Here is a 15,660-nt window from a genome sequence, read left to right as displayed (position 1 = left end):
ATCCTGTATAGGTGCGTGTGTCAGGAAGGACAGGGATGCCTCCACTACCATACAACAAGAATGGCTTCTCAACAACAGACTAAGTTTAAGAAAATGTGTTGTATTTCAAAAGACAGATGCTATTGCTAACAGCACAGGAGTGAATGGATGAGACATCTCTGCACAAATCTGTGAGAGGGAAGACAATAGCAAAGAAATCCAAACATCAAGACAACAAACTTGAGGTGGGGAATCCCTGTCTTATCCCTCCTACCATATGTATGTAGCTATTGTATTTAATTAAAATAAATTACAGCTAGCTTGTATACATACTGCAGGGCTTTTAACAGCCCTGAACTGAAAGACAGTGACGCTCTGTAGGCATCCTTCAGGAGTACACTCTCTCTGTGTTTCTAGATGTGGAATATAGATGCTCTGTCGCAGTACAGTTGCGGCAAGGCTGACAGATCAGTGCAGAACAAAAAGCCCAAACAGTTCTGCTTTTATACTATTTACTTCCTCAGCTCTGTATGTGGGATCCTTGCCAGGATGCTGGTAACGTTAACGGAGAATGCAAAGCTGCACATCAGTGTGTCAGGCTGTTTCTAAGCAAAGATGTTTCATTGGAGAGTTGTTTCTTTTAAGCGTGGTGATTTAACTCCACTGAACTAAACTATTTCTGCAACTCTTGGCTATGCAAGAAGGATGCATTTTCCTGGTTAACCACTGCATCCACAGAGTTTAATGCCTGCCTGAATTCACTTCTTGCATTCGCAACAGTAGCAGCATCTCAGCATGAGAACTCTTTGCACAGAGATTCATACTTGCTGTGCCACACGACACCGTCCATTGCTGCTGGGTGACGGCGGTTTGGTATGGGTACATCAGCCCTTCACGGCTGAGGGCCAGAAGGTGATTATGCGTTCAGGAATGCTGCTGAAGTGCTGTGCCACAGGACCCGATGATGATGATGCAGAGTCCATTAACAGCCGGACAGTGTGCTTTCCAGTGATACAAACTGTGTTTCTGTCATCATCAGGCTATAGATAAGCCACCCATACATGATGCTCCAAGCTCTAGCTGATTGATGTGTAAGATCAGCCAATGTTAATGCAAAGCATTCTACAAAGGTCTGTTACACCAGGAGGTTTTGAAACTCCAGCCTGCTAAGTAAAATGAACAAGGAAATAATTCTTGCCAGACCATGCCCGTAACAGAATTAAGAGACGCAATGTACCCAACAGTACTCTGGATTTGAAGCTGTTCAGTGGATGTTTGGACAAAAGAAAGGATCAGTTAAATCCTACTTTAAGCAGCTGCAGAGTATCAGTCAATCAATACCATTTGGGAAAAAAAATTTCTATTTATTCTTCTCTTTGGGAAGGCATGAGTGAGGAGGAAAAGGATTTTAAGTAAGCTTATAGAAGTCCATAATAATACTAATTCAAGATTTTGAAGTGCTTTACCAATGGCAAGTAAAACATACACATCTCTGACAGGAGAAATGAAGCAACAAAATGCAAAGCATCTTGTCCAAGCTTACGCAACAGATGAGAAGTACAAACAGAATATGGATATCCAAGCTCCATGTCTGTGTCCTATTACCCTTTTAATTAAAAAAAACCCTCTATCTTATTTTGCACTACAACAAGGTTTTCCACATAGTTTTAAGTGTTAATTCTGAGCTCCATATCCATAGATTTTTTTCTGACGTGGTATCATCTCACCCATTATCTCTTCCTCTATACACATACAATATAAAAGAGATTTAGAAAAGAGAAAAAAAAAGTCTTAAATTTTAATCTAAAGGCAAATTCTTTTTCAAATGGACATACTCAATACAGTTTTGAACTAGCACTCGATCTTATGAGGAGAGAAAATACTGCTTGGAAACTGTAGGAAAATTGAAAGTGTTCAGATGCTACTCAATGTATATCTTTAAGATGCTCTGATTTCCTGCAATAATATGATGCATAGTGTGTTTTATGTATTATCAGTATTATGTATTTTTATGTGTTTATGTATTATTATGTATCAGCTGTATATACACTTTACTGCCAGCAGAGATGAAACAAACAAATATCCAAATGCTGACAAACCCACCACATAATGTTACACTTCTGAAGGGAACGATAAGGATGAAGACAATTTTTAAGAGCATCCCTTTAACAACAAATTTACTTTTCTTACACATGCATTCTGTAGCTTAGACGCAGACAGCTTTGCACTTACAAGTAGAGCAGTGGGTGGCATGCCTCTTGAGAATTTACATAGCTTAATACAGTAGCATCCAGAGACAGCTAGCTGTAAATGAGCTAGATTGGGTATCAGAGGTAGTATGCGCGCCATCTGCACTGTGCTTTGCTCAGACTAATATATCTGGTTTTCCAACGACACTAAATAGACTGGGCAGAGCCTACCACACTGAAGAGTGTATGACATGGCTTCTGGTGCCTTTGTTGGCCACAGAGCTTTTGAAAACATCCGTGGGTTCTGGTCCTTGCTCTGCTGTATACCTGTCACGGTACCTTTACACCCCAAGTGCTCTCCTTAAAGCTCATCTCCCCCATCAAAGTTAAGAGTAACAACACCCATAATTTCTTAAAGCAAGCTTCAAATTGGATAGTTGTTTGTATGCAAGGCAACATTAAGTACTCTATTTTCAAAGCCATCTTGGGTATTTAAACACTTACATTACACGGAAGGTACTGATATACATCTAAACTCGTAAAACAGACTGGAAATCTCCGTGATTATTTGTGACAGATATATCCACCAATGTGAATTTCCTCTCTCTTCCTTCCTCTTTTCTACCTTGTTCTGTCACTGGGAGGCTCGTTCCATATGGAGAAAACCATCTGCCTCAGACAACTTCAGTCTCATCCAGAGCTTGCCCCATCCAGAAGGATTATAAGACACTGCAGACAGTGGAATACCAGTGGAAGAAACCCAGAGGACCATCCACACTGACCACTCACATAGCAATCACCCTACGAAAAGGGACAAACAGCTCTCCTCCTGGAAGGCTGACAAAGCTGGCTGTCATTTTCCAGTGTGAGCAGTTAGTCTAGTTCTCCAGGCCGGTGAACTAAGAAGGATATTCAGTGAAGAAAGGGCATGTCTCATGACAACACAGCAGCCAGGATGAAGGGGGAAAAGGGAAGAAGCATTTCTTCTACAGAAGACAAGACAGACTTCAGTCTCATAGAAGAGGTGCTGAAAGACTAGAAAGAAGTGTATTTCAGCCATGTTCATCACTTCACGTATCTGTAATGACTCCATGTTTTAAAGAATAAAATCTTTTTTTTTCTTTTCATATGAAGTTACATTTTTTTTCCCCCCACTACCTTCATGCAAGACTCAAAGCCTAAAGCAAATGGAACTGTGTGATATAAATAAGATACATAAAACTGCAGGCTCAAGAAGGCTGTGATTTCCAAGCTGGAAGTGAATGGGCTGTACTGCCTCCATCCCTCAGAAGAGGGAATGTTAGGAGCAGTGACTTATCTCTGTCCATCGCATGCTGGCTTATACACAGGTGGGACTTGATGACTAAGGCTACTCACAAACACTTGGTTTCTTTGCAAGTGAAAATGGGTTGTGATACAGCACATCAGAGCAGTTCACAGCAACATCAGAGAATTTTTTTTTTCTAGCCAAGAGCCAAGGCTTTTAAACATTTAGCAAGCCATGTCCATATGTTAATAAACATTGTCAGTACTGTTCTATATTAATGTGAATAAATAATGTGGTAGTAGGCTATATGAAACAGTTGTGAGTCATATGTAACCTTTAGGATATAGGCTCCCACCCCTGAGCTATAGAAACTAGCCTCAGTTAGGGAAAAATAAAATCTCAATAATGTCTAATAATGAGTTGTTATTCTCAGAGTTCCATGTTAGGAAAAAGGATTACCAATGCACAAGTATTTATACAATCAACAAGATATTTTTTCACCTACCTAGCATTTCCACAGAAAGAGGTTTAAAAAGACGAGTACCCCATCCTCTGCCTGATGCTCACTCTTTCAGCACCAAGAGACAAACATGGCTGCAACTGATACAGGTAGAAACGGTGCATTTAAGATCCTGCATTCCTCCGTTACTCTGTGTGTGTCTGTCTGCAGATTTATTTGCCTAGGAGAATTCACCACTGCAAGGTAGACAACTAAATGATCTCTAAATTTACTTTTTCGTCTTGCCAACAGGTGAAAAGGTGAATTTCTGGATAAACTCTGGATCTTAGATATCTAAAAAGATCTGAAAGCAAGTGCTTTTATCTTGCTTTATGAGCAAATTGAAAAAAGAAAAAAAATTAGAAGGTTTTGCTGCTAGGTGTCTTCCAATTTCAAACATTGGAAGTCTTCAGAAAACTGCAGCTTTGGAGTATCACACAAAGTCTGATTAACAGAGAGAGCACAGGTGAGAAAAGCAAGAACACATGCTATTTACCACTTAGCTTGGGAATGTATAAAGCCAGCTCTTGTGAATACAGATGCACATTTTCCAGGTTGAGACATCACCTCTTTTTTTTTTCAGTTGCAAAAAAGTTGCTTTAGCAGCTGTATTACTATGGGAAAGGGGGAAAAAGAAGATAGAAGAGTCCTGCTCCCTGGGGCTTCCTGCACCCTAGAATATGGCTGCAGAGAGAGAATCCAAGACTGACCGATAGCCCATCGTTTAGCCCAATGAAGTGCAGTGAGCAACACATATCGCTCCAGCACACAGCTCCTATTCATGTGGCACAAAAGGAGTGCTCCTACAAAGCACACAAAAATTTCTCAGTGTTAATGGTGGTGCCAGAGTTCTGTGTATGAAGCCATCATACCACAGATACAACTCATAAAATGGAAATCTGATAACTAGCCTTAGCATGCTCCTCTCTTTGCAAAGCACACATTGAACTTACAGGTACTTTCATAACTGACAAAAATTAAAAGTGCTCTTTTAAAAATAAGTTGTGTTTTTATGTTTCTAAGTCATCTAGAAGACAGCACTGTCAAACAGAGAGTTTCTTTTTGAATACCCACTGCCTGTGTTAATGGCTACTTCACACACATCCAATAACACTGACCTCTTTGTGGTCTGTCTCCTTTCATGCCATACATGTTAGTGGACCTTCTCAGAAGAAAACAGATACCTGAAGAGAAAAATGGCTTTCTTTACTGTTGCTGCCTGTGCTTTTCTCTTCAAACCTTCCTCATCACTCACCTCCCTCAGCCACCAGACTGAATGGCAATGTGCTTCATGACACCTGTTTGGTCACACATGCGCAAGGAGTGGGCCGTCTCATGAGGTCAGATATTAGGCTTTTACTGCTGAAGAGTCAAAATAGTAATATGTATCATTGCATCCGAAATCTGAAGTAGATATGGTGCCCTCACTTCACAGGCATGACTGACAAACACAACTGACAAAAGTGACTTTGTGGAAGGTACATGAGTTAGCAGATCTTCAACTGACAATAAAAAGCTTGTCATCATCTGGTCCATTTATTGGACCATCCTCCATCTTCACACAACAACCAACCAACAATTCAGACAGGACTATGGCAGCAAATACTTCTACCAACCCTAAAACATCTGTGTGCATGCACACACACATATGTAAAATGGTCCCCAATATTACCTTTTCTTCTGTAAGATATTAACTGGAAGGAATATGCTGATATGACACAATGTACCCTTGTCAAGATCCTACAGAGCAGAAGTAATCTTTTAGCCCACCTTTTAAGTGCAGAGGTTATTCTCTAACATGACTAGCAGTATCTATGAATATAACAAAAGCTATTTTGGATCACTTTAAGGTACAATGTTGAAAACCCTAAGGTTTATGCCTTGCAGTAAAAGCATCTGATTAAAATGCACAGTTTAAATGGAAGTATCTTTGTTTGGCTGGTAAGGCCAGTAAGAATACAAGGTTCCCTTTTCCAAAACAAAGGTAAGAGCAGATTTTATACACTAATCTGCTATAAATCTGGGGGAACTGCAAAGCATTATTTCCTATCCTGAGGTAGGAAAGAGAATGTCAGATCCCAGAGCCTGCTATTTTAAAGGAAATGTCCATGGAAGAACTAACCCCAGAACTTACACTTCCCTCGGTGTAGAACAACCTAGATGACCAATAGAAAAACATCAAAGAAAGAAAACAACAGTATTTCAGAAAGTTATAAATTGTAAGATCAACAGATTCCGTCTCTCCCAGTATAACCTGGTGTTTTTACCTGGAGCTCCAGCTGTGCAGAAAGTTTTGGCAAAAACACATCTCCCTTTCCCTTGCACACATGATGTTCCAGATGAACCACCTAATGGATTGCCTTGGAAACCTAATACACAGAACTCCTTACGGGCTCTTGGCAGAAATCCTTTCCTACCTGCTCCCAGTGAACAATGCCCAATTTTAACAGCCTTTTCCAGTTGTCAGAAAACCACACAGATTATATAATGTGTGGCCACCCTCCAGAGGTCAACAGACCAGGAATCACAACTTAATCACCCTCGCATGCCTGACCATTCATTATATTACAATCTACCTCAAGGACCACACCATTCATTTTGGAGTTGTCCTGCATGTGGTCCTGCAGTTTCTGAAAGGCAGTCTGATGACAAACCCAAAGGAATACAAGCTGGTAACACAACGGACCAAATACTGAAGTAGCTCACGGTTGCTGCAGTTTACGTATGCCTTAAGAACCCAACAACTACAAATGGCACTCACTGTATAGAAGGAAGGTGTAAACAACTAGACTGGATGAATCTTTTCTTATTGTACCATTGTTTATGCCAAAAAACTTTGTGTGCACACTGCACCATCCCCTAGCCTCATGTGCAAATGGATAGGGAAGTTAAGTCTTTGATCATTTTATTCATGTTTTTGATATGAATTTTAAGACAGACTTTTTTTTTCTTTTTTTTTTTTTAATGAAGAGCTGGCATTACATGACGCCACAGCTTTTATTCTTTACCTGGCTAGGCATTTCTCAATGTAGTTTAGCATGACACTCTAATAGAAAACTTTCTGTAAATTACCAAGAGAGAAATCAGGATAGTAGGGAACACCGGACAATAGCAGTTTGCCAGAACAAACGTTGGTGATTTCATTGATTATCACTTCCAGCACTGACTACATGTGTTGCAGGGAAAAAGCTGACCTGGTTAAGGACTTTTCCATTTCTAACTATTATCTCTGAGGGAGTGTGCTAAGGAAACAATTGTCCTACTGAATCATTTCAAGAGTTTTACAGCCAAGAAGATTTATTACCATAAAACAGGTCTTGGAAACAAGAATATTTGAGGAGACTCAATAGCTATTAAATCAGTGTGGAAAACATGATGCTGAAGGAATTGCATATGCCTGACACATGTTGTATGACTTTTTTTTTTTTTTTTAATAGAAAGTGTCTATAAAAAGCAAGTCTGTAGAATTACTTAAACTTCTCAGACAAAAAAAGAAACACAGGTATAAATTAAAATGACATTCATATAAGTAATAGAAAAATTATAAATAAAGTACCACACAAAGGCTGTTTGACAAACTGGACAATAATTTCAAAACCTGTGTGTTAAGAACATACTCATCCCTTAGTAAGCAAGCCGCGACACATTTTGCAGACTTACAGATATTTTAAATTTGAGTCAACAATACATAGAAAACTTCACACAGTCTTTTAATGAGTCCACTTGTTAGCCGGTGTGAAACCAAATTCAGAATAATCTTAGGTTTTGTTATTACAACTGCAATGTAGATGTTGTTACCACACAGTACATGCTCTGTTTAAGACAGTTAAAAGCATCTATCCTTAAAATTTGCCATTGTCTCCTACAAGTGAATCAGAAAGATGATCTGTAAGGCTTGCTATCTATAATACCACTGAAAAACATCCTGCTTTCTTGACCAAAATGGAAAAAAACTCCTGTGCTAAACCATAAATACATACAGTACTCTCAAGTAAATGGTTTTAATATATTCAAAAATACTCATCCAAAAATACAGCAGCTTTAAAATAAGGTTAAAGCTTTTCTTAAACCAACTGGTATTAGAGAGAATACTAACAAGCTCTGGAGCCCAAAAACCCTTTCCAGCCTTTCTTGTGTTCCTGCAGGTTCATCCGATTCTTCAAATTTTATCAGAAACACTCTAAGAAGAGATAAAATCTTTCCCTACAAATGCCTCCTCTCCGCATCCTTGGACCATCACTGCTACAACAACAGTAATATGCAATTACATGACACAATCTTGAACTTTTTTATGCCTTGCACAGTGATGAGAAAGGGAGAGAAATTATCTACCTAATGCAACTCACCTTGAACCACACAGCTTGAAACCAGGGAACTAAGAACGGCTCTACAAACTGCATATGCTACACTCACAATCAAAGAAATGAGGAAGACTAGTTGCCTTTTTAATTAAATGGATGTCTTGGAGAACAATTGGCCTATAGTATTACAGAAGAGGAAAATGAACATTCTTCCTTGACTTACTTTTTGGATTGTCCTGGTTCACTTGTACAACTCAGTCACCATTTCTTCTTCTGCACTGCAACAAAGAAAAGACAAATTCTGTTAAAAAAAAAAAAAGTATTTGCTTGAACTCAAGTTTCTCATTTTATCGTTAATTAATGCTTGAAGCTTACTGTTTGCTTTTAGTCAGCACCGGTAAAATATTTCCATCGTTCATTTCTGTTTCTCTGATTTTGATTGCCAGAGTATTTCTGTTACATGAAACTGCTCTATCAAGATGAACTGTGGAGACTGCCTTGTGATTTGAGCATAACACTGAAGAATTCCAAATTCTACTGCAGAGTTTACCAAAGAAATTCCTCATAGCCATAGAGAAAGTGAAGAAATGTAAAGAAGGATTTAACTGCCCAAAGACAGGTATGTAGTTAGACTCTATGACTGTTCCTTGTCGCCTTCCAGCACCTACTTCAGAAAGGCAATGACTTTCCCTTGGTCTTGGGTCGTATCTGCTAGCCCTATGTTTCAGGCACCCCAAGATACTTCAGTGGCCATTGAATACAAATGGGTTGGCTATTATGTCCTGCTCTGTGCTTTGGATTCAAATCTGTAAAAACAGAGAAAGTATATCCAGTCCTTACTGGGGTTTCATTATTGTTTGTAAAGCATTTTGAAGTTTAAAACAAAAAGGCAAGCAATCAAAAAAAACAAATCCAAAAAAATCTACTAAGTAGAATTATGAGAGTATTGTCCTTAAAAAGAATGCTCTAATGCTACATTCTCTATTTAGCCACATAATTAGTAAACCTTTAGCAGAAGCAGCAAAAACTTCCTCATTCCCTTACTATGCCAAGTAGTGACCTGGAAGAACTATTCAAACCTCCATAAAGAACTAGTATGCTCCAGATAATGGAATAACTAAATAACAGGGGACGTACTGGAAAATGAAGTACAGAGACATCTCATCACTCAAGGTTAGCACTGTTCTTGTTCTGCTGAAAACAGTAATTTGCAAGGGAGGGGAAAGAAAAAGAAAAAAAAAAAAAAAAAAGATGGAAAGAGGAAGGCACCAGTCAGAAAGAATCCTGACTCTGGCTACGGTTTACAGTCAGGAGGAGATAACAAAGCAACAAGTAAATGCCAACATGGATTTGCCAACCTGCTTAATTTCCCTTTCCAACAACCTAGAGAGCCGTGAGATACAGAGAAGGTGCAGTAATCATCACAGGCACCTGAGCGTGTTAGTTTTCACGCCATGTCATACCGTTTTCTCCTAAATCAATAAAGGAAGTATGGTATTCATAAGTGTGCTGTAGAATTGGATGGAAAAATACATCCAAAGACTAAAACTATTAATTGTTCAAAACAGCGACCACATATTGATCTTAGCATGTGGTATCCAACCTTCAGCATCAGAAAAAGACCAATGCAATACAAAGGAAACAATTTAACTCAACCAATTACGAGTAAGAAGTGTTTTCTGAATCTTAATCAACTAAACTTCTAAAATCTCAATATGAAATAAATACATGTATCATTAGGGGCTATGAAATCATTTCATTCCTTTAAAAGGAACACCGTTAAACTTCAAGCTATTTAATTTAGCAAACAACAATAGAGCTTTATGAAGTGTGTTTTTCACTAATGACCTGGCCACTGTTTTTGTTGTGCTTGCCTCTAAAATGAACAGCCAATATTTGTGGTTTTAAAAAAAATGACATTTCTTTTCTCAAAATGTTGTGAAGGAAAAAAACAATCCAGAAAAAATTAAACTCAGAGTACAATCAAATATACAAAGGAAAACCACACAAGTACAGATTTCATCATACTCCTCCAGATTTTAAATAGATCAACATATTTTGGAGATGCGTGTGATTTTATGCTAGCTATGCCCCTTTAAAATTGGCAACTACATTTAATTCAGTGGCTTCTTATTCCAAATTCCAAACTCCAGTTGAAAATAGATCTCACAATGGAGTCTTACAGCTGAATATACTCTAGGGGAAAATTATTTCCTTTAATTTATTCCAAATTCATTTGCATGACAGTATATCATTAGTATACACAAAAAATATGTATTATACCAACAGAGGAAAATTCTGTTCAGTTAAAAGAAACTCAAATCCAACCAGCGAGATGAGCTTGAAATTTAAAGCACAAACCTGTTGTTTTGTTTCTTTAAAAAACAAAAACACCCAGACAGTGCTATTGTAAGTCCAGATCGTAATTTGTTTAGATACCATGTGATCTGAACAAAAAACAACACAAATACGATTTCTTACCTACCGGATTATCTCCTAAATAGCTAAAAAGAGCCACATGGACAAGCTAGTGTAGACTAAAAATAACTGATGTAATACAACTTTCTGAAAACGACTCAAGTACAAAGAGAGGTCTTCCTACCTTACTGATTAACAACAAATAAAGGAAGAGGAAAGGAAACATCCACACTTTGTAACTTCATCATCAACCTTGTTGTCCTGGAAACAATTCTTCTGCAAGAGAAGTACTTAACTACTAAAACGTCTTCTGCTACTACTTCCCCCCCCCTCCTTCTCTGCAGTGCTCTCAATGTTTGATGAACAGCCAGTAACAAATCTTTCTCATAAAATGGCATAGAAATTGGATCTCTTGCTCTCAGAAGAAAATATATCGTTCCACTTGAGTATGTAGCACTTGCAGGAACATCAGATTTGCATGAAGCCTTTGGAAAAGATTATAATTTTGTTGTTAAAATGACCCACTAACTGAATCTTTCATTTTAGGAATGTGTAGTGCTGGTAAAAGGTAACTGCCGATTTGATAGCGGCACATTTTCCCAAGGGAACAGAGTGAGAAATCTCAGACTACGGTCCATAGACACAAAAACGCACAGCATGCTCTGTCAGAACAGCTCAGCCCTCACTTATAGGTGGTAAACAGCCCTAAAGACATACAGATGGGAGCCCCATACATAAAAAGATTTGTTGTATGTCTTCCTCTCTTGACACATGGGCTATTCCTGGACTTACCATGAGCTTCTTCCTTCCACTGAACTCACGAGAAAAGTTAAATCAAGGACCCAGCTCTACCCTGAATATAATTAATGTTCCCAAATACTCGATCAATGAAACATTTACTGCTTCCCCAAACACCTTCACAGAAGTCAGCATGAGGGTCCTGCTCACCTCATTTTACTAGAAGCTGTAAACATTAACCCCATCCCTGCGTGCAGGCAGCCACCTGCCCCTAGGAAAGTTATCCACGTATGCAGGACAGAAACACCGAGCATGACTGACCACCACACCAACCAACATGGATGGCTCTTACTATTGAATATAACTGGATTCCTTTTTTCAGTTCCAGGAAGAACTCCATACAGATCGATTCTTAGGACAACAAACAGGACAAATAACTTCTACTGCTTCTCCTTAAGAATGAACATAAACCAGCAAACCTACAGAGTGAATTCAGCCTGCCTTATTCAGGTGCCTAAGTATTTGGGGTGAGAGTCCCCTCTTGCTGCTGAATACCTCTATGGGAGTGCAAAAAGGTCATAAACCACAACAACAACAACAACAAAATATCCCTATTTCACGCTTTACGGTTAGTGTATGTGTTTGGAAGGGAACTGAACTTTCAAACCCAGTTCTTGGCAATGGGTACTAGGTTGCTGGCCACAAAGAAATAAAATAATAATTAAAAAAACCCCAAAGCCCCCCCAAAAACCCACAGTCTTAAGAGCAGAACTTTGATTGTCTCTCATTCCCAGAAGAAAGCGCTGTACACCAAGCTGGAGTAACCCATCTGGGATCAGAAATCTTAGCAACTCCTGACTTCAGAGCAACAGCTACCTAATCCACAAACCAGGTTATGGACTGTCCTCTGGACCACAGATTAGCCACAGAAGCAGCTGGTACCCATATGGTCAGGCTACTTTCCTAGTCCCAGAACAGGACAGCCGCATCCCAGCTGTCTGTCAGAACCGGTCCCTGCACCATCAAGCACCGTCTGGAAGAGTTGCTGGTAGGCACAGGCTAGAACTGTGCCAGGGACTGTGCTACCAGTTTAACAAGATGAATTACAATGTCCCAGTACCCAGAGCCATCCATGCCCTTCTCTTCTTAGTTCAGAATCATTCTTTTTGAAACAGTTCTCTCTGCTTCTACAAGAAAATGAAACTTATTTTAACTTTTATATGAAAAAAAAGCTGGGTTTAGAAATCAGACTTAGCTAGGAAACAGCAGGTTTGTTTCAGACCATGACTTTTCACTCCACATTTGCCCATACACTGATCTTTTTTGCTACACAACCCGTTTGTGTCAGACACAGCAATTTGGCCTTACCTAAATCGGTTCAATACACTGCAGTAAACATAAATATACTTATTTAAACACTTGTGAATTCTTAGTTTTTAAACTTTCAACTTTCTGAGTAAATTTGGCTCTGACTCTGTCAGTTAGCATGTCCATGCATACTGTTTTAAATTAAAATGCCAGAGCCCATACTGCTCTCCGATTGGAAAAATCAAAATACGCTCCATTTTCAAATGAGAGTTATTAATTACCAAATTATTTCCCCAGCATGTCCAAAAGGTTTTTGGTTCCTTCAAAAGACCCATGGTTAAATACAATTATGCTCAGCCATTTATTCAGTGTGGTCTTATTTATTATCATCACTCTGGTAAGAATGAGGCCCGCATTTTCCCTTGACTTCCTCCAACTTTCGATGTATTTACAAGGTCTTTTCATGTTATCTGTTAATGCTAGTTATCCATCTCTTCATACCTTAGATTTTATATTAACCCTATCTGATATATTTTATATTAATTTTGAATTGTGTGTTCTTGTTTCTACTTTTCAAATGACTTAACGTAGGAACATGACACACAGCTCTCTACTTTGCTTTTCCTTTTCTCCTGTGCTTTTATTCTAGATGCTTTGTTAACCCTCGGGTCTCCACATATCCTCTTACTCCTTTGAGTATCTCCTCGAGAGATCATACACTTAGTAGCTAAAGTCAGCTGCAATCCCAATTAATTGGGATCTGGAGTTGCTACCAATAAACTACCACCACTAACAAATCTAAAATCTGAACCTCACAGAGTCTTGAACTGTCTCTGCAAAATGCCACGAACATTCACCAGCAGAACCTATCACACAATAAGGCTTATAATTCCTCATCTCCTCCACTAAGGATCCAAATCCCTAGGCAGCATTTAGTGCACAGGCTCAATAATCATTACAAGTATGTGTCATCAAGTAGGCAGTCAACGTCTACAAAAGCCTGTCTTAAGGCGTCAAAAATTCAGGGGTTTTGAGCATGCCATCCCTCATACCGAGCACAATAAAATTCAGTGGTGGAGACAGAGGAGGAAGGTGTTTGGAAACTTGGTACATGCATGTAAATTTAAGATTATGAAAACTGTGGTGCCTTACACTAGCAGCAGTGTTGCATGTGTTACAAACACTGAATTCTGTCAAACTATTTTCAGTAAATGTAATTTTTTTCCTCCTCAGCATTAAAAATTCCCTATGTATAATATAAACCTTTATATTCTGCACTTTCTCATTCAAAATGGGACCAGGTTTCCCAGCCATTTTTTAAGAGTGTTTAGACCCTCCCTCTGCTCTGGTACAGAAGTATACTGTACCTCAGGCTGGAAAAATGTTTTGTTCTCCAGATTTCTTCTTCTTATTTCAGGCAAAAATTCCAAACCATAGCAAAGTTTCTGCCTTCTGCTGCCACGGAATACCTGTTGCTGCACAAGTAAAACATAAAAAGGCTGAAGTAATTATTTTAAAACAGCTACTTTTTTATATCTATGATTTTTAGTTTTCAGTAGAGTCGAGTATGTTACGGGTGGGAAATTAAGGCACAGAGTGATGCAACCACAACCACAAAGTAGGGCAGTGGCAACAACAGAATAAAAAACCTCTAAAACTTGCGGGACAGTGTGAAAGCATAATAATGCTGTTCTACCCTTCATACAAACTAAAAAAATAACCACCACAATAAAACAGAACTCTGATGATTATTTTTAGTTGATAACGCTTCAAAATATGTAATAAAGTTGTCACAAATAACATCTAAAACATTTGCTGGTTACTTGAGGCTATTTTTCATTTTACCGATTCACTGTAATGTCCATTACCATACAAAATTATACCAGTTTTTTCCAAAGAGATATTTCCAGTGAGGTCAGTGGGTATTCAACAAGGCCAGGACCATCATATAAATAGAAATCAGAAAGTAGTATTTCCATAAGAAATCACTCAGGTTTATTGGATTAACAGGCACTTACAAGTGACTCACACTGACACAGCCTATAGTAATCCAATCTCTTCGTGACAGAAACAAATTCAAAGGAAACCTTAAATTTAGAAAATCACCTCTGTGGATTCTCACGCAGTTGGTTTTATTATATGAAATCACAGTAACTGTTCTCTCCAAATGAGATAACAAATAAATTAAAAGCTGAATTTTAGTCTTTTTTTTTTTTTTTTTTTTTTTATACCACGCATGCAGTATGTTCTTAACAGTAGCAGCTGCCACACTGAGCACAATTAGGGCAGGATAAGAGGGCCCTGAGTGGAAGCACTGTGTGGAACCCAGCAATTCTCCTGTCTTACAATCCTGCAGGCAACGTTGTGCCAAAAGTAGTGGGAAGAAGAAAAGCCACTAAGCCACCTCACTACACTCTCCTTGGGAACATTAAGGTAGATCGTTAGATCTATGATGGCAATCATCATGATTTCTTCTACCTGTACAGTGGTTTCCATTTCCAATTTGGCATTTCTTGGGGAAATACGACTTGTCTCTAGGGGACATTACTAAATCTTAATATACACTGAGGTGTTCTGGCACAGACAACTGAAGTATCAATGCTTTACTGAAATCCTGAAGGATGCGTTCACAGTTCTCACACCTCCTTTAAAACAGGGCAGCAAGCAGGGAGGCTGTGACTGGTATGTAGCTTATTTCTATAAATACTCCTTCGCAGCAATTAAAGAATTTGTTCTTTGATACAATACCTCCAAATATTGCCGTGAACAACAGCATTTTTAAAAAATGTATTATTAAATATCCCATATGAAAAGAAAGTTGCCAATATAAGCAAAGGTGACACCGGCCAGAGCATGGGGTCATGCACTAGGGACCTGGAATTGGACTGTTACCTTTATCACCAATTACTGTAAAACCTGTCATCAAATACTACTTGTTTGTAAGAGTATTGGAAAGCCACC

At 38.7% G+C, this 15,660-nt stretch overlaps 1 protein-coding gene across 33 annotated transcripts in view; it reads right to left on the bottom strand.

The window, feature by feature from the left end:
* The window catches only part of LOC126044551 (endonuclease domain-containing 1 protein-like), a 175,487-nt gene that overhangs the window by 103,961 nt on the left and 55,866 nt on the right, over window positions 1-15,660 (bottom strand). For 22 of the 33 annotated variants that reach the window (XR_007507707.1, XM_049814366.1, XM_049814354.1 and 19 more), the window contains exon 3: window positions 8,459-8,513. The gene's annotated coding sequence lies outside the window, so the exon portion shown is untranslated. Of the gene's footprint in view, window positions 1-5,052; window positions 5,119-8,458; window positions 8,514-14,066; window positions 14,175-15,660 lie in introns of all 33 variants that reach the window. The other 11 variants (XM_049814349.1, XM_049814377.1, XM_049814379.1 and 8 more) reach the window with 6 other exon arrangements.

This window comes from Accipiter gentilis, chromosome 11 (assembly GCF_929443795.1).
Source record: "Accipiter gentilis chromosome 11, bAccGen1.1, whole genome shotgun sequence".
Taxonomy (NCBI): Eukaryota; Metazoa; Chordata; class Aves; order Accipitriformes; family Accipitridae; genus Astur; species Astur gentilis.
This window is presented reverse-complemented; position numbering and strand designations above follow the sequence as displayed.